At 37.5% G+C, this 19804-nt stretch overlaps 1 long non-coding RNA gene across 3 annotated transcripts in view; it reads left to right on the forward strand.

Annotated features, from left to right (window-relative positions):
- Positions 1 to 1870, forward strand: part of LOC138947034 (uncharacterized) — a 61281-nt gene extending 59411 nt beyond the window's left edge. For all 3 annotated transcript variants that reach the window (XR_011449525.1, XR_011449527.1, XR_011449526.1), the window contains one exon: positions 1856 to 1870. This is a non-coding gene — a long non-coding RNA (uncharacterized lncRNA). The remainder of the gene's footprint in view (positions 1 to 1855) is intronic.
- Positions 1871 to 19804: the final 17934 nt, after the last annotated feature.

Genomic DNA, 19804 nt, shown 5'->3' on the forward strand with positions numbered 1-19804 from the left:
CGGTTCAGTATGATGCGGTTGAACACTTTCCCTGGGATGGACAGCAGCGTTATTCCTCTGTAGTTGGCGCAGGAACTGAGGTCACCTTTCTTGGGGAGTTTGACGAGGTAGCCTTCCTTCCATTCTGCTGGTACCTCTTCTTCTTCCCATATCTTGCAGAAGAGTGGGTAGAGGATCTCCACACTGGTCTCCACATCGGTCTTCAGCGCCTCTGCCGGGATGCTGTCAGGTCCCGCAGACTTGCCGTTCTTCAACTGCTTGATGGCGCTGCTGATCTCTTCCTTGGTCGGTGCGCAGCACTCGATTGGCAAGTCGCTTGCCGCTGGTGGTATGTCCGGTGGGTTTGCAGGAGCCGGTCTGTTGAGTAGCTCCTGGAAATGCTCGACCCATCTGTTCTTCTGTCCTTCCTCATCGGGTATCGCTCTTCCGTTTCTGTCTTTGACGGGTCTCTCTGGCTTGGCAAACTTCCCTGATATTTTCTTGATGGTCGAGTACAGGTCCCTGGTGTTGCCGTGATAAGCTGCTTCTTCTGCTTCTGTCGCCAGCATCTCTATGTAGTTCTTCTTGTCTGTCTTGATGCTGTGCTTGACGCTTCTGTTAGCTTCTGCATATTCCTCATTCGCTTTTGCTTTCGCTGCTCTTGTTTTGCTATTGTTCAGTGCAGTCTTCTTTTCTCTCCTTGCTTCAATGTTCTTTAATGTCTCCGCCGATATCCATTCTTTGTGGTTGTGTGTTTTGGAGCCCAATACTTCTTGGCACGTTGACGTGACTGCTTCTTTCGCTCTTTGCCACTGTTGTTCTATGGTCTCCTCTTCAAGCAGCTCTTCTAGGACCTGGAACTTGTTGGAGAGCGTGATCTTGAATTCTTCCTGCTTCTTGTTGTCCTTTAGCGCTGTGGTGTTGTATCTCTGTCGTTGGCTGGAGCCCTCTGTCCAGTTCCTCTTGAGCTTCAGCTTCAATCTTGCCACAAGGAGATGATGGTCTGAAGCAACGTCTGCTCCTCGTTTGACGCGAACCTCCTGAAGAGAGCGGCGAAACTTCCTCCCGATGCACACGTGGTCGATTTGGTTTTCCGTTCGCAGGTCTGGTGACACCCACGTTGCCTTGTGTATCCTTCTGTGGTGAAAAACACTTCCTCCGATGACCAGGTCGCTTGTGGCGCACATGTCGGCAAACCTCTCTCCGTTATCGTTCATCTCGCCTAACCCTTGCTGTCCCATGATCTCCTCGTAGCCCCGGTTGTCACTTCCAATCTTGGCGTTGAAGTCTCCCATTACGATGATGATGTTCCTCTTCGGTCTGTCTTGAATGATGGTAAGTAGCCTGTTGTAAAAGTCATCCTTCTCTTCCTCCTCGCTGTCGTTCGTCGGGGCGTAGCACTGGATTACGTCCATGTTGATCCTCTTTTTCTTAGTCCGGAAGGAGGCTGTCATAATCCGTGGGCCATGTGCTTCCCATCCAAGTAGGGCTCCCTGTGCTGACTTGGACAACATCATGGCCACGCCCTGGGTGTGTGCTGCGTCTTCCTGCTCGTGCCCCGAGAACAGCAGTAGCTCGCCGGAAATCAGTCGTTTCTGCCCGGAACCAGTCCATCTTGCCTCGCTGATTCCCATGATGTTGAGGTTGTACCTTCTCATCTCTGCGGCCACTTGTGCTGACTTCCCGGTCTCATACATGGTCCGTACGTTCCATGTACCTATGGTGGTGGTGGTCCTGGTTGTGAGGATGGTCGTCGGCCTGACGGCTTCCGGATTGCTCCGGCTTTCACCGCCCGGCGTCATATTCCTTCCAGCTGGAGGTCCATCTTCTCCCAGGTCCGAGATTTCCGTTGGTTGTTTTCTTGGCGTTTCTGTAGGTACACATGAGGGTACAAAACTTGAGTGGTGCAACCCCCTGAAAGATTAAATGTATGTCAACAGTGGTTGGTTTTTGTTTTGTTTTTTAAATGATAAAGATGTGGTTTCAAAGCTAACCAGGTATCCCCAAAAAGCTTTGCTAAGTATATCAAAATATTAAAAACCTAAGTAGGTATATGCTGAAAGGTTCCAAATACATTTACAAAGCTAAACCAGGAATATGCAAACGGTCAAAGACGTGACTTCAAAGCTTAACCAGGTATTTGACCCGTATGTAAGATACGTCTACAAAGCTCAGTCAAGTATACACAAAGGTTAATAATATGTTCAGAAAGCTTTAGCAGGTATATAGAAAACGGTTAACAATATTTCTACCAAGCTTAACAAGGTACACACAAAAAAGATTATAGATATGTATACAGAGCTATACAAGTATATGCAACAGGTTATATTTATGTCTACAGAGCTATACAAGTATATGCAACAGGTTATATTTATGTCTACAGAGCTATACAAGTATATGCAACAGGTTATATTTATGTCTACAGAGCTATACAAGTATATGCAACAGGTTATATTTATGTCTACAGAGCTATACAAGTATATGCAACAGGTTATATTTATGTCTACAGAGCTATACAAGTGTATGCAACAGGTTATATTTATGTCTGTAAGATGTTGCCTGGTTTATGGACAGTTTACGTACCTAGCTAGGTATAGGGAAAACGTCAAAAGGATGAGAAGAAAGCTTAACCAGGCATATTGAAAAAGGTTTGATATGTCTATATTGCTTATTCGAGTATATTTAAAGAAATATGTGACCCTCCACCACGAAATGAGTCGCATGTCACCTCGCGCGGTTCTGCGCTAGGCTTGATATAAGTCCGGGCAGTGTCTGGTAACAGTGTGAGGGTCACCCTAGTCACAGGCTTATAACTCAAACAGTTTTCGATCTTTTCTAAAACGGGTTTCACCACTGGATAGAGCATAACAAACTCTTTATGAAAATGTACAAATATGAAAATCATGCAAAGGTGACATGCGACTCATTCCGTGGTGGAGGGTCACATATGTACAAAGTTGAACGAGGTCAAGAAAAAAAGTTTGAAGAAATGTTGACAAGGCTTAACCAGGTATTTAGAAAAAAAAGTTTAGAAATGCCAATAGAGATAAACTAGTTGAATGAAAAAGATACTTATACATATCAAAACCACCTATTGGAAAAAAAGTTGCAGATAAAGCATAATCGTTAACGATGTATCTGCAAGGCTTTGCCAGGTATATGGACAAGAATAAAGAAGTGACTACAAAGCTTGACCAGGTATGTGAACAAGGTTTAGAAAATAACTACAAAACCTTACCAAGTATGTGAAAAAAGGGTTTAAGATATATTTAAAACACTTAACTCGGTGTATTGGTTAAATACAAAAAAGGTCTACACAGCTTAACCAGATATCAATCAAAACAGTAAAATGTATGTCTGCAAATCTTAGCTAGGTTTATTACGTAAAGGAAGAAAAGTGAAATGTGTCTACAAACCTAAATCAGCTATATGAAAAATAAGATGAATGATATGTCTACCAAGCATACGCAGGTGTGCGAATTTGTTTTAAACATGTGTCTACAAAGCCGAACCAGATATATGAACCAGGTAAAAAGCATGTCTTGAATTTTGCCGAGGTATTTGAGAAATGTTAAAGCTGCGTCTACAAAACCTCAGTAAGTATGTGACTAAAGATTCATAAGTTTGGAATCCTTATTCAGGTGTTTGATTAAAAGGTTGAAGAAATATCTACAAAGCTGAGCCAAGTTTATGAAACACGGTTTAATATTAGTAGAAAGCTTTACCAGATACATACAAAGGATTATCAATATGTCTACAAAGCAAAACAACTACACTATGTATATGACGTAGGAACAATATGTGTAAAAACTTGAAACAGGTATATATAAGGACGGATATCCATATGTCTACCATGCTTAACATGGTATGTCAAAAAGGTTCATGATGCGTCTACAAAGCCGAATCAGGTATTACAAAAAGTGAGGGGTACAAAGGTAACCAGGTTGATGCAAAAAAAGATATATGTCTAAAAAGTTATCCAGATAAATTAACAAGGTTAGATAGTGATAAAGAAGCTTAACCAAGTATAAACAAAAACCTAAATTGTGGATTGAAAGCTTTAAACCCAGTATATGGAGAGTGGTCAAGGATATTTTTACTGAACTAAACCAGGTACTTAAAAAAAACTTTGATCACATGTCAACAAGGCTGAAACTGGTACACGAAAAAGGTTATATGTTTGTTTACAAAGCTTTACCAAGTATATAAAAAAAGGTTAAGGATATTTTCGGGATGCTTACCGGGTATAATAAATGTTAAATGTATGCCTATAAAGCTGAGCCACGCATATAAAAAAAGAGGTTATATTAGTGTATAAGCCGGTATATCAAATAGATAAATCTCAACTCTACATAGCTTAACCCAGTATATGATAAAGGGTAAAGAAATGTCTACAAAGCTTACACAGGTATATACAAAAAAAGTTAGGTATAAGTTTATAACACATAGCCAAGTACATGGAAAAGGGTTACAGATATGTATGTAAAGGGTGATTAGGCTTATGACAAAAATTAAAATTGGTCTACAAAGGTTAACCAGATATATGAAAAGAATCAAATATCTAAAAAGCTTAACTAGGTAAATATACAAAACACAGTTCGATAAATGCTCATAAAACTTAACCCGGTAAATGGAAATGATTATGTTTACCAAAGTAAACCAGATTTGTGTGAAGCTTTAGCCATATGACTGCAAATCTTAACCAGGTTCACAAGAAGGTTACAGGTATGCCAGAAAGCTTAACAGATATATGAAAAAGGTTACAGATATGTTCACAAAGCTTAACTGAGTATATGAAAAAGGTACATACTTCTTAACATTGCTTAATCAGGCATGTGACACAGGGTAAAGTTATCGCTACAAAGCGTAACAAGGTACATCATGTGTTTGAGGGAAAACAGGGTAACGATATGTCTACAAAGCTGAACAGGGTAATTAAAATAGTTCAAGATATGTCAATAACACCTTACCAGGTTTATTAAAAAGGTTCCAAAAAATATGCATACGAAGCTTAACCATTTGTTAAAGGTATGTCTGCCAGACATATTAAAAAACGGTTACATTGAGAGAAAAAAAAATGTCTACGAAGCCTATTCGGCTATGTGAAAAAAAGTTATAGATATGTGTATAAAATGTAACCAGGTATATGAAACATGATTACAGATATGATTACAATGCTTCATCAGGTACATTAGGAAATGTTACACTTATATATACGAAGGTTAACAAGGTTGGTAACAACGGTTAAAGAAACATCTACAAAGCGTAAACAGGTATATGAAAAAGATAAGAAATGTCCACAGGGATTAACCAGGTATATAAAAAAAACGTTTAGAAAGTGTCAGCAAAGCTTAAACAGGAACGTAAAACAATCAAAGGTATGTGTATAAAACATATATGGACACTGGTAAAAGGTATATGTATAAAGATTGGCCATGTGCATGAAAAAAGTTAAAACATCTTTTTAAAGCATGACCAGGTATATTAGAAAGGTTGAACACATGTTTACAAAAGCTTATCCGGGTATATTGAAGAGTGTGACAGATATGTGTACATAACGTAAACCAGGTATAAAACAAATTACATGTATGTGTTTACAACAAGTTGGCGTATGGACAATGGTACAAGTTACGTTCATAAACCTTAACCGTATATAACATTTTTAAGAAGGTGGAAATATGCGTACAAAGTTTGAGTATGTGCACAAATGTTGAACAAATATCTACAAAGGATAACCAAACATATGAAAAAGGTTGAAGCATTTTTAACAAAGCTGGGGTCCTGATTTGGCCAAAAAAGCAACAGTTAACTAACTAACTTTTAACAATGCTTAATCAGGTATTAGAAAATAGTTCAAGATAAGTATACAAAATGTAATACGGTATATGAATATAGTTAAACAGTGTGTATAAAGATTAAGCAGGTACATGAACAAAGGTGAACAATAGGTCTACAAAGCTCAACTATGTATATGGGCAAAAATAAAAGATATGTTTACAAACTAAACCGGGTTTATTTAGAAAGGTTAAAGTTTAACCAGGTATTAAAAAAAGGTTTGAGGAAATATCTAAAAAGATTAATCATTTATACGAAAAGGGTTAAAGATATTTGTACATAACACGGCCAGGTTTTAAACAAAATCAGAAAAAGACAGTAAAGCAATAACTTGCACTGTATAGTTTATAATCATAGTTAAAAGGTGTACGACAACAACAATGATTGTTGAACAAGTTAACATCGTTTGAAAGTCAGCAGTGGGTTTGGATGTGGGTTTGGAGCTGGCTTTCAACAGATGTCAACATTTTCAAATTTCAATGTTGTTGGTGGTGGTGATGTTGTTGTTGTTGTTGGTGGTGGTGGTGGTGGTGATGTTGTTGTTGTTGTTGTTGTTGTTGTTGTTCTTCTTCTTCTTCTTCTTCTTCTTCTTCTTCTTCTTCTTCTTCTTCTTCTCAATTGTTTTTCCTTTTTCTGTTCTCACCACATTATAAGTAGAATAATGTCGTTTTGGCTGAAAAATATCTCTTTATCTGTCTGTGTGCCTGTCTGTCCGTCCGTCTATCTGCCTGCATCTGCCTGTCCGTCCGTCTATCTGCCTGCATCTGCCTGTCCGTCTGCCTGTCTGTGTGTTAGCATGCAAGTGAACCATAGCCTACTATATTTTGCTTGCGGAATTAGCCGTCCTTCAATCTACCTTTGCATTACGATTCTGTTCATTAGGTGATATTTAAGACTTTATAACAACTGAATTCGTTTTGTTTCATCGCTGACGTGTGTTTTCGTGTTGTTGCTTCACGCCTTTGATTCTTGTTGTGTGTGTGTGAAAATAGTTGTCTTGTATTAAACGGTACGATTATACATGATGATGACATCTATTTACTCTAACCATCAAATAGCTTTATTTATCATTTACCTACTGTTTCTGTACTTTTTGTTGTGATAAGCGTAAACAAGTTTATCAATAAGAGGATACACAGATATGAAAAAAACTATTTACTCAATTACAATGAATGTTGATAAAAAAAATCCACGTAAAATAAGACAAAAAACATTGTTTGTATGAGAAAATGAATTTGACAATAAACTGAACTGCCTCGATAACTATTTTTTGCATAATTTTCAAAACCACAACTATAACAACAAAAATGTCAACTGGTGATTATAATAATAGAAATTAAAATCTAACGCTTCTACCAAAATCAATTGAACATTTAGAACTTGCTTGACAATAAACATGAACACTTAATTAAGTATAAAACATAAAAAGCAGGTAACTCAACATTTGAAAAAACAATCAACTGTTATAGAAGCATGAGGAACACGCGGAAACACTGGTAGTCAAACTCATGCTACATTTAACATGAAGCTGGCGTAAACCTAAAACTCAATGTTTGCGCTGATGGACAAGAAAACAAAAGGTGACTTAAGAAGTAAAATAAAATTATGTACTGTTCCACTTTGTACCAACGACTTAAAAAGGGACCACAAACAAGTCAATGGTAATCAAATTACCTGAGAGAGGAACAAAGTGCCAATGGGAAGGGCAGGTGGCTCAAACCTTTAATGAGGTTCCTTTTAGTTTATAGATGTGTATGTACTTACCTCCGTATGTAAATAAACTAAGTTTGTGATTAAGAATTTGGGAGAAAAACATAAAGGTCCAAATAATACATGTTCATGTTAATAAAGAATTATTTCTATAAACAAATGTTCAAGAATAGTTGACATTGAGATCTATACAAATACATCACCTACAATAATAATAATAATTATCATAATAATAATGATGATAATAATGATAATTATGAGACGGAGCTAACCTGCCCTACAGAAAGATGATGACGATTGTGATCTGGGTGATATCTTTTAAAGGCCAGTGGAGAGAGTGGAATACGACCCGGTTTATAAAGATGTTTGACCCAGACACCATCATCATCAGCCTTCCTCTTTGACGATTTAAATTCTTTTGAAAGTCAGTAGTGGGTTTGGACGTGGGATTGGAACTGACTTTCAAATGAATTTTGTCGTCGTTGACGTTATTTTTGTTTGCTGATCTTCTTCTTCTTCTTCTTCTTCTTCTTCTTCTTCTTCTTCTGTACTGTGATATTTTTTTCAAATCGTCTTTTCTTTTCTCCACTCACCAAATGTGTTGTGATCTTCTTGTGTGGTCTGAGATCAGAATATACACCACACGTTCTACTGTACCATTTTGCTTTGCTGATTGTTCGTCTTTCTGTTCTTCCGTCTGTCTCTCACGCCACTTTCTCTCACCCCACTTTCTCTCTCTCTCTCCCCCCTCTTTCTCTCTCTCTCTCTCCCTCTCTCTCTCTCTCTATCTCTCTCTCTCTCTCTAATTCCCTTTGCGTGCGTGTGTGTGTGTGTGCCTTTGCGCGCATGCACACTGTCTGATGTCTGTCTCTGTCTGTTTACTAGTCTGTTCCACGTTCAAATCTTCTTGTGTCAACTTTAATATACGCAATAGCGCCTGCTTCTTTTACCTGCAGTTAGTCGTGTTTCTTTAAAGTTGTTTGACATCTCCCCTTTCTGTTCTCGGAGTATAAGCTGATTTTTAAGAATTGGTTTTTTTTAAACTGCATTGGCTGCAACAGCATCTTTGCTTATTGTTGTTGTGTTGTTGGTGTTGTTTCTTACCACCTTGGTATCTTCGTTCTTTATGTTTATAAAAAATATATATATTTTGAATATATGTTATGTTATCTACTTCAAGGGTTTTTGTATTTTGCGTAGTTACATTCATTTACTGGTGATATAAGAGATGGAAAAAAGAGATGGAAAAAAATACAAAAAGGTATATGAAATGTAATGAACAAAAACGTAAATATAAATAGAATCCTAACGCTTATGCTTGATTAAATTACAAATAGGAACTGCCAAACTATTTGACAATACTTACCCTTAAAATTAAGATAGATTTGCATCAACACTCAGCAGGTACATCTGAAGTACCTTGTGGTATAATTTACATAGGTGACTTGCAACATATGATTGGTCAAGGAGATAATTACTTAGGTGTTGTTAAATCCGTAAGATTAAGTTACTTTTCCCAAAAATAACAATGTACTTAGTATGTGTTGTGAACATGTGAATGTGAACAAAACAAGTATTGGGGTAATCTAGACAACTCAACGTCGCATGATGATTTATCAATATGAACGAATTTAGATTAACCAAATAATACCTGCAACTTCTAATGCATAAAATCCAGTGTGCATACCTATGAAAGTAAAAAACAAAAACTCTGAAAGTTATCATCGAACACTTTGTGTTTTTTTTGTTTGCTTAACGCCCAGCCGACCACGAAGGGCCATATCAGGGCGGATCATCGAACACTGCTGAATGAGAGAACAAAAGGTTTAAAGAAGCTCTGTGGAAAAAAAAGTGGATATGATGGAGAAGTTTCACTTGACATCGAACAAATTCCGGTCACGTTTCTTTTTACTTTTCTTTTTTTCTTTCTTTTCTTTTTCCGTTTGTAATTCCTTTCGTTTTCTTGTCGAAAAGTCTGTAAGCTATAAGTCATTAAAAAAAACAATTAAAAATCCAGTACTACACAGTGAAGGGTGCGTTTTTTATGTTGCTGAGGTGTTGTCCAAAGCTTATGTCAAGAATTTTTGTTTTTCAATGGAAAGTAATCTGAGAAAGAAGCAGAGTATATCTTACAAAACAACTTGCTCAAAACTAGAAATGATTTCCTGATTGCATTAATATGCACCCAATGCTTTCCAAAACGTCATTCCTTTTTCTCGTTCTGGCGTAGCAGGTAGAGAAAAATGTAAAGGTATGAAGTCTGAATCATTGGAAAAACATGTGATGTTAGGGAAAAAAAAGTTCTTTGAGTATGAAACCTTTTTAACAAATATGTTAATCGTGATCAGTCTCAATACATCGTTAATAATAATTATGTGTATGTCGGTATCAATACACCGTTAATGATAATAGTGTGATACAATTAATGTAGCAAAAGCAACGGTGATGATGTTTGGCTTTTTCTCTTATAATAACTTTGATAACATTATAACTTTTCTTTCTTTTGTTTGTGAAAATTTTTTTCTAATATTTTCTTCTCGAGATTTGTACAGTAAATTGTTGTTGTACTGAAAGTGTGTGTCTGTGTGTGTGCGAGCATGCTTGCGTCTGTCTGTCTGTCTGTCTGTCTGTCAGTCTGTCTGTCTGTCTGTATTTCTGCCTGCTCCTGTGTTTGGAGTCTGTTTCCATGTGTTGAATCTGTGTTTCTGTAGGTATGTCTGCGTGTCTGTCTGTCTGCCTGGATTTCTAATCGTTCACTCCAGTGTATGTCTGTATGAAATATCATATCGTTTCATAATAGGCATCGTTTTTAAAAGAGAGATTACGACCACCTGCTTTTATGTTCTTTGCTGAAATAGTTTGCTTCTGTGCGTGTTGCTCTGTTTGTTTAAACCTGAATCGAAAGGGTAAAGTCGTGTCGTTTGTACTGGTGCATTGTTGTTCTTTGCTTTGTTAATGTCTGGAAGACCATGGTATAATAATGGTTTTTTTTAATGGGTATTAACATTTGTAAAACAACATCAAACCTTGTATAGGGCTGATGAAAAATATGTCCGGAAAACAATTACATAAAAACTAAAATATATAATCATACAAACACAAAATTAGTAACCTTAACCAAAAACAAACCTAATCACATACTTTAATAGAGCATACGCATTACCATTACAATGTAACCCTAATTTTTGCTCTGAATTGAATGAACATAACTTTTATCTAAAAACGATATAAGAGGGCGAAATCACAGAATCTGACAAGTTATGCATCTTTGAAAAATAAACTGAAACCAAAAACAAATTTGTTTTTAAACAATATATCAAATGTCTACAGTAGACACATGACTAAAATAGTTATACAAGCGAGAAAAAACCCACACAACTGTAATATGGGCAAAACAAAAACTGCTGACTTTAGGAACAAGCAAAGCATAGGGGTATAAAACTCAAGTAGTAACACTCACAGTGTATACATGCTTTGAAGGAAACTTTGCTTGAAAGAAACGTTACAATCATGATAACCGAGAGATACGGTTTTGCCACGAAGAGAATGTGTGTACGGAGACCATTAAAATCAAGACAGTGTTACTCAGAATTTAGATTAAAAATAATCTAGGTGACAAAAAAGTGCCAAAATCAAAACAAACAAACAATAAGACAGAAAGAACTATTGCAATTTGGGTAAGCTCTAAAGTAGATCATATTTAAATTCATCACTATTAAAAAGCTGATATTTTAAAGCATAACGTTAAAATGCTGCTTTGATTAATGATACTTATTATACTTAACAATGAGATGTGTACCTGAGTTGTGTTTTCGTCTTTACTGAAAGTCTCTCTTTCTATCTGTCAGTCTTTCTGTCTGTCCATCGATGCTATTGTGAGTAGAAGCAGTCTGTTCGTCCGTGCGCCCGTCTCTCTTTCTGTCTGTCTGTTTGTCTGTCTTTCTGTCTGTCTTTCTGTCTGTCTTTCTCTCTGTCTGTCATCAGATTCGTATTTGTTCGTGTTTCATACCACAGATTTATTTTTCCACAACATGTCTCAATCCCATAACAGAGATGTTACAAAATGAACGCCTGATTTAATTTTCCTTGTAAAAAAAACCCACTGTTTCCTTTTTTCTTAGTTTTTTTCTTATTTCTTTATGTATGTCTTTCTGTTTGTTTATTTGTTGACACTCTGATTTATTTAACCTGTTAGAAATTTCTACAGCAAGTGCTTAATTGTCCTTGATGTTTGTGTTGTTAATACTTATAAGACATTTGTGAAAAAACCATGCTTGAATGTCCTTTTGCCGTCGCGATATAACCTTCGTGGTTGAAAACGACGTTAAACACCAAATAAAGAAAGAAAGAATGTCCTTTTGGTTTTGATAGTTGTATGTGACAACCGAGAATCTTTTTTTTTTTTTTTTTTAAATCATTGTTTCAACAAATATCGTACAAATGTTTTTGACCTACCATGGACATTGCCATTGTGATGTACAATTCCTGTTGTATTCGTTTATTTTCTTCTTTGATTATGTATGTGCTATTAAAATATGTGTTTGTGAGACATATGAGCGTACAACCGAGAATCTATTGTGAGTTCATAAAAGGGGTATAGATTAAAAATAGGCACGTGCAAGGAAAACTGAGAAACCCACACTCATACCAACGCAAACACAAGGTGCGTAAATCTAAACCGACAAAGCAAACTCAACATACACGTAAAACCCTCAACCTAACTCTCATTAAAACTCTGAATCGAGCAAACTTAAAATCAAACTCATTAAACATCCTTAAAACCAGAACCAAATTATACTTGGGTTTAAATCTAACTAATACCCGAAGAGAAAAACAACAACAGGAAAATATGTTACCTGCTAATCAATATATATCGCTTAGACTAGTAAGAGATTGTGGATCCCCCCCGCGAGTTAAGGGGAAGAATTTACCCGATGCTCCCCAGCATGACGTAAGAGGCGACTAACGGATTCTGTTTCTCCTTTAACCCTTGTTAAGTGTTTCTTGTATAGAATATAGTCAATTTTTGTAAAGATTTTAGTCAAGCAGTATGTAAGAAATGTCAAGTCCTTTGTACTGGAAACTTGCATTCTCCCAGTAAGGTAATACATTGTACTACGTTGCAAGCCCCTGGAGAAAATTTTTGATTAGTGCTTTTGTGAACAAGAAACAATTGACAAGTGGCTCTATCCCATCTCCCCCCTTTCCCCGTCGCGATATAACCTTCGTGGTTGAAAACGACGTTAAACACCAAATAAATAAATAGATAAATAAAGATTGTGGATGCTTTGAAATATAGGTACCCAAATTCCGCGTGTTTTCTTGTTTTCCTGATATCAATTGATTTCTTCCGATCCGTGTCGTTAGTGAAGTATTACCATTGGTTTAAGTACGATAGATTTGTTCCAGTTTAGGAAAGGTGTCTGTTTATATTGTAAGAAATCGTTTATTTCAATGATGTGTGATTATGTATGAACGTGTGTTCTGAAGATGATGTTTTTAAAACTTGTTTTACTTTATTGCCTCTCCCCTCCCCCTGTATTCATAATGAGTATCCATAGGATTACAACGTTGTGGTTTATTATCTAAGAACATTAGCAATGAGAAGTTTATCTATCTGTTTACATCGGACTGCTTGTATGTCTGTTTGTCTGTATATATGTCTGTCTGTCTGTCTGTAGAATGCAGTACATTACTTTTAAAGTGTGGGTTATTTATTGTACTGATAATGTAAAGCGAACGCCCGTTTCTATATGTCCTGTAAAGGAAAGATTTGTATTTTTGTTTGTTTGTGGGTGTGTTTGTGCCTTTGGGGGTTGGGATGTGGGGTGTTTTATCCTGTATGTCTTGCGGGTGGTCTTTTGTTTATTTGTTTGTTTGTTTGTTGCTGTAACTTTGCTGGTTTAAACATGACTTAAAACTCTAATTTTGTATAACTGTTGTCTGTGTTTCTTTGTCCTTCATGTCTACTTTGTATATATTTGGGATAAGCATGACTGAGCTTTTCTCGTTGTTATAATATGTTTGTGTATCAACAGAAACATATGCTTGTAATAATGTACGGAGATGCAATTACAAGTTAAAGAAAACGCGCATGAAATGAAATTTAGTTACTGTAAACTATTGTCAAAGCTTTTCAAATAAAAAATGCAGCTTGACATTCTTATGATTCTGATAGTTTGTGATAGCAAGACATTATTGTTGGATTAATATGAGGAGATAAAATTACAAGATAACGGAAACACGCGTGCAATGAAAGTTAAATATTCGTACCTTAAACGGCTTTTCAATAAAAACAATTAAAAAAAATTCAGTTGACACCTAAACAAACTTAACCAAATAAATATACGGCAAAAATATGTAAAATCCTAATCCTAAGCGGAACTAAAACTACGAATGGAATGAACAGAATCTAAAATTAAAAGCAAAAATGAAAATAAAATTAAAAAAACAGCCAAATTATACATTTAACGAAAAAGAATATTAGCACGTACTAATCGTATTACTTTGACTGGTAATAGATTGTGGATGCGTTGAATGATGTACTTACAATCTGTATCTTTGAATGTGTTCCTCGTATAAATTGGAATTCTTTCGTCGTGAGTGAATCCTTCATGTAAGAACAAGTTTGTAATATAATTAATCAGTTATATGATTTACAAAGGTATGCATATATGGTTTAGAGAAATTATGAATGTTTCAGTGTGTTTCTTTGTCGCCTTAAGTAACCTCAACCCTTTTTTCATTACATGGGAATATTTAGCACGACATTATTGTGTACATATTAGACGATAGTTATAACTATGAGAAATGTACATTATAGTCAGTCTGTCTTAAGTGGAAATGTCTGTCTGTCTGTCTGTCTGTCTGTCTGTCTGTATGTATCTTCTGCTGTGTTTGGGGTCTGGTTGTAGGGGGATCATGTCAGTCTACATGTCGATCCGTCAGTCTCTCAACTTAAAGTGTGTATGTGTGTGTGCGTGCGTGTGTGTGTGTGCATATGTCGGTTAGTCTGTCTGTCGGTTGGTCTGTCTGTTTCATGCTGTGTTTGGAGACTCCCTGCGTGTGGATTCTGTCTTTATGTCGATCTTCTTGTGTGTCTGTGCAATTTTTCAGTTCTTTATTTGTGTGTCAGAATGTTGCACTGCAGTCCTATTTTTCCATGAGTCGTCGGTCTCATAACAGAGATGATGAAAGGTGAACGCCTGTTTTCAATATCCTTGTTACAAACTTTCTATTTGTTTGTCTTTTTGTCTGTTTTTCTTTCTTTCTTCTTTCCTTCCTTCTGTATTTCTTTCGTGTGTTTTATGTGTCATAGTTTTTCTCTTTTTATTTTTTTTATTATTTTTATTTTGTTCTTTCTTTCATTCTTTCTGTCTGTCTTTCGTTCTGTCTTTCTGTCTGTCTTTTTTCTTTCTTTCTTTCTTTCTTTCTTTCTTTCTTTCTAATTTCTTTCTTTATTATTTTGTTAAGTAACACTTAATTTAATGAAAACAATGTCTAGCGTGTGTTTGTATTCCGCCTTCAATCTTGTGATTATTTAGATGATGGTACAAAAATTATGATATCTATTTGGTAAAGAACCCGAAGCTTAGAAGGAGCACCAATAATTAAAAACTGTACAAAACGGGTAAATCGTGATGTAACAGTGAAAAAACAAACTTTCCAATTGCAAGTGATCTATAAGTGCTTTAAAAGCGAAAGCAATGTTAAAGGCATATGTACGCGCTCCCGTGTTTACAAAGTGTAGTTTGCCCATAATCGATGTCAAACGCACCATAAGACCATGTAATGACGATATGTCGCCATGCGCGGACCATATACATGCATTACAGCTTGTTTTAGAGTCTCAAAAACTTTGGATGTAAACAAAGACGCGGAGTTATTTCCCTTGCGTCAACGCTACCTCTGTTGGCAAATCTATAAATAGGACGATCCAGATCAAAATGAAAATTAACATATCTCAACATTGAAGGGGTCCTAGACCACAATATTTTGCAGGGAACTTAATTTAGCATGTCTCCAGCTGTTGGTAAAGCAATTAGCGTGTATAGTCATCGAGTACATATGGCTTTAAGAAAATGTTTGAGAATCAAGACTCTTTACACACTTAGAATTTGGTTTAAATGTGATGTCCCTTTATGTTTCAGTTCGGATTGTGAAGGAATCTTTGTTTCAGAAATGGACAAAATACAAAACAAAACGAAAAGCACGGTGAGCTGATTGGGTCTGAAAAAGAATGTTGCCAAGCATTACAAACGTATCATGATAGTCAAATAAACCAAACTATAAACTTTTCTGCTGTGTTTTGCGTTTTGCATTGAGAGAGAGAGAGAGTGTGTGTGTGTGTGTGTGTGTGTGTGTGTGTGTGTGTGTGTGTGTGTGTGTGTGTGTGTGTGTGCGTGCGTGCGTGCGTGCGTGTTTGTGTATGTGTGTGTGTGTGCGCGTTGGCGCGTGTGTGTGTGCACGTAGGCTACCTCTTTTTTTCTCTCTCTCTTCCTTTCTGTGTCTCTGTCTCTGTCTCTGTCTCTGTCTCTGTCTCTCTCTCTCTCTCTCTCTCTCTCTCTCTCTCTCTCTCTCTCTCTCTGTTGTGTGTGTGTGTGTGTGTGTGTGATCCGAATCATTTTGGCATGGACCAAAAACATTATCGCCTAGTGCATTTGTTAAGCAACATTTGCAAAAACCTGTATTCAAGGCGCCATTTCTTCTTCCTCATTCGATTTCAAGTCTGTGATAGCGATATTAATAAAATAAAATAAATACATACCTGATAACTGTATGATGCAATTTTCTTTAAAAAAACACACACCAGTTGCTGCCCTTTTACAATGCTTCGGGCCATTGCTAGCCGTTGGCACAGGCTTTCTTATGACAAGGTAACGATTTTATAATCTGACTTTATCAAAATCGTTTTGAAATTCCAATGAAAATTCAAAACCAGAAGCAATTAATGCCTGTTTAATATGAGCATTTTCCTTTCATGTTTATCTCAGAACTAGTTGAAGATGTGTCTCCGTTATCATTCGACACAAGATAATTATGACATGAGACATAAGATATTTCATTGTCCATACAATGAAAGAATGGATGGAAAAGTGTGGTTCATCTGCTCTTAAAACAACCAGACAGCAACCCTAAACATAAAAACAATAAAACATAGTTTTGAAGTAAGAACATCCAAAGTACTCCAGACAGGCACGTACGCCCACATCCATTCTACCCCCCCCACACACACACACACACACACACACACACACACACATGCCCTCGCACGCACACTCTCGAGCTCACGCACACGAGTTGATGGTAAGAGATTTAGCCAATGCATTGCACTTCTATCACAATGTGATGAACATTTGTCGGTGGTAAAAGATAAAAACCAATATAATGCACTTTACTCTATCACGGCATCGCAGATAATCAAGATTAACCTATTCACACACACACACGCGCGCGCGCACACGCACACACACACGCACGCACGCACGCACGCACTTGCGCACACACACACACACACACACACATTCACACATGGTAGTGCTACTGATTAATCAGAGCTGAAGGGACCTGCCAGCACTACATGCGCTGACTGTACAGCCGGACGAGACGGCGGAGGGCAGGAAGGACTGCTGGAAACGGTTTGTCCCTGCTTTAAAACTTCGCAGGCTCTTTGATGAGTCCCTTGTGGCCATGTGAGCCGCGAGCTCGGCATACAGGATTATCCCTAAACCGAATCAACCTGGAAATAACTAGCACTGAAACGGGATACATACCAGTTTCACCATAATCATATCATTTCAGTCTTATTGTTTCTATTCTTCTTCTTCTTCTTCAGCGTTCGACGGTTGTGTCCCTTATCATGTTAGGCCTGCTGATCGTATGAAAACGCAGATTCGACGCAGGTCTTCCTCAGTTCCCCAAAGTTTTGTGTCGGGGGTTAGTGTTTCTATTCAACTTAAGAAGATGCTTATAAAAAAAAATTCAATTACAGATTTTGAGCAGACCCAAGCCCGGTTCTCATGTTTTTAACTAACACGCAAAACATGTTGTTTTCTAACTGCACTCATTGAATTTAGTATCGACTGTTTTACTACTTAGAATTTTGCAAATGCACACATGAATAGGAACAAGAACAAGAACAAGAATTTATTCCGCCATATGGCATAAAAGCCATTGGATAATCCTGGTGTAGATAACAATTATACATCATTACACTCCTTGCATCTACGAAAAAATCGAGAGAAAAAAACTTCAACAAAAAAGAAAAAAGCTTTAAGTTTCGACCTCCCCTTCAAACTTCAGGAATAAGTACATCAGGACTTTTGATGACGAAATGTATGACCTCCCGGTCAAAATAGGCTAGCCCAGAATGACCCCCCCCCCCCCCCCCCCCCGGCCAAAACTGACTAGGCCAGTCATGAAGATCGGTTTAGTTTTTTTTTTAATCGCTCTACACATACATACACAGATACATACATACATACATACATACATACATACATACATACATACATACATACATACATACATACAGACATACAGACATACATACATACACAGATACATACATACATACATACATACATACATACATACGCCACACCTTCATCTCGATTCCCAGTCAATGTTAACACATTTAGTCATAACTTGACTAAATGTAAAAAGACACACACAAAAACAAAATAAAGCAATAGAAAACAAACAAATAGAAAACAAACCAAATCAAAAAGCGAGCATAGAAAAGCACACTCACCGCAAAAATACCACGATTAACGTTTTAATTTATCACATTTAGACTGAAGCAAAGAAACAACTTCTGCATACTTACTCTTCATCCACACGTCTTCACCTGGCCGTGGAACCTCAACCGCCTCATTTGTGGATTGTAAGTACATGTGTAATTATTTCCATAAAAAACTGTGTTTTGCGTATATCCGTGAACGTCACCCCGTGATAGGCAAGAACGTAATGAGGTAAGCTTTAAACCAGTTCAAAATAAACAGTAAAAGCCAACTGCAGTGCTGGGTTAAACGTGTGTGTGTGTGTGTGTGTGTGTGTGCGTGTGTGTGTGTGTGTGCGTGTGTGTGTATGTGTGTGTGTGCGTGTGCGTGTGTATGTGTGTGCATGCGTGTGTGTGTGTGTGGGTGGGTGCCGTGTGTGTGTGTGTATGTGTATGTGTGTGTGAGTGTGTGTGTGTGTGCGTGTGTGTGTGTGAGTGTGTGATCGCGTGCTTTCGTGTGTGTGTGTGTGTGTGTGTGTGTGTGTGTGTGTGTGTGTGTGTGTGTGTGTGTGCTGTCTGGTTGTAAGTTTGTGTCTGTAACATGTATGTTTACGTTTCAAATCTATGTTCAAGGGCGACAATTTGTTAACAAGAGCAGTCATTCCTCATGATGGTTATGTCCCTTGAGCAGCAAAAAATGGCAACAAGCACTTGATAGTAAGCATCCTCTCTCTCTCTGTCTATCTGTCTCTGTCTATCTGTCTGTCTGTCTGTCTGTCTGTCTGTCTGTCTCTCTCTCTCTCTCTCTCTCTCTGTGCCCCCCCCCCCCCCTTTCTGTCTTTCTCTGCTCCCCCTATTCTCAGTTTCTCTCTCTTTTCTTTCTGTTTTTTTCTCTTTCTTTTTTATGTGAATATCTCTGGGCAAAGGCTGATTGCAAAGAAAAACGCTCCTTAGTAATGCTTATGCCACAACCCTCGTAAAATGTGATTTGATCTCTGTCACTTTCTGTGACCAGCCCCTCTCATGTCCCTTCTCTGACGAAAGTCCCCCAATCCTTTATTCAACGCATTAGACAGTCACCTCTCTCATCCTGAACTCAGGTCAAAATAATGAGTTCGGCTCATTCTCTCCCTGACCGGACGCGACAGTCCTACGCGAATCTATCAAAACTAGGAATACAGAGTTATCTCCCTAATATGTTTTTTGCGAGCACTGATCTAAATTTGAGATCAGTGTTTGCGAGACGAAAATGATTGCAGATTGGCCGACTTCGACAGTGATCTCCGTTCTGTTCTTCACAGTTATGATAAAGACATCGTTCTAAGGTCAAAACAAGTCGAAATTTTGGGACTGCTGCCGGAAGGAGACCGTAATATATGGTTGCATCACTGACTACAGAAAAATTCGTCTGCTTCAGCGAACGCCGAAACCAAACGGTTGATTATCACGTGACACTTTTGCCATATTTAGAGTTGTTTGCACAGTAAATGTTGTATAGGTCGAAGTACGCCCACTTCGGCCTACCATGCAGACGACGCAAGGGAAAGAACTCCCGCTTTG

This window comes from Littorina saxatilis, linkage group LG14 (genome assembly GCF_037325665.1).
Source record: "Littorina saxatilis isolate snail1 linkage group LG14, US_GU_Lsax_2.0, whole genome shotgun sequence".
Lineage (NCBI taxonomy): Eukaryota > Metazoa > Mollusca > Gastropoda > Littorinimorpha > Littorinidae > Littorina > Littorina saxatilis.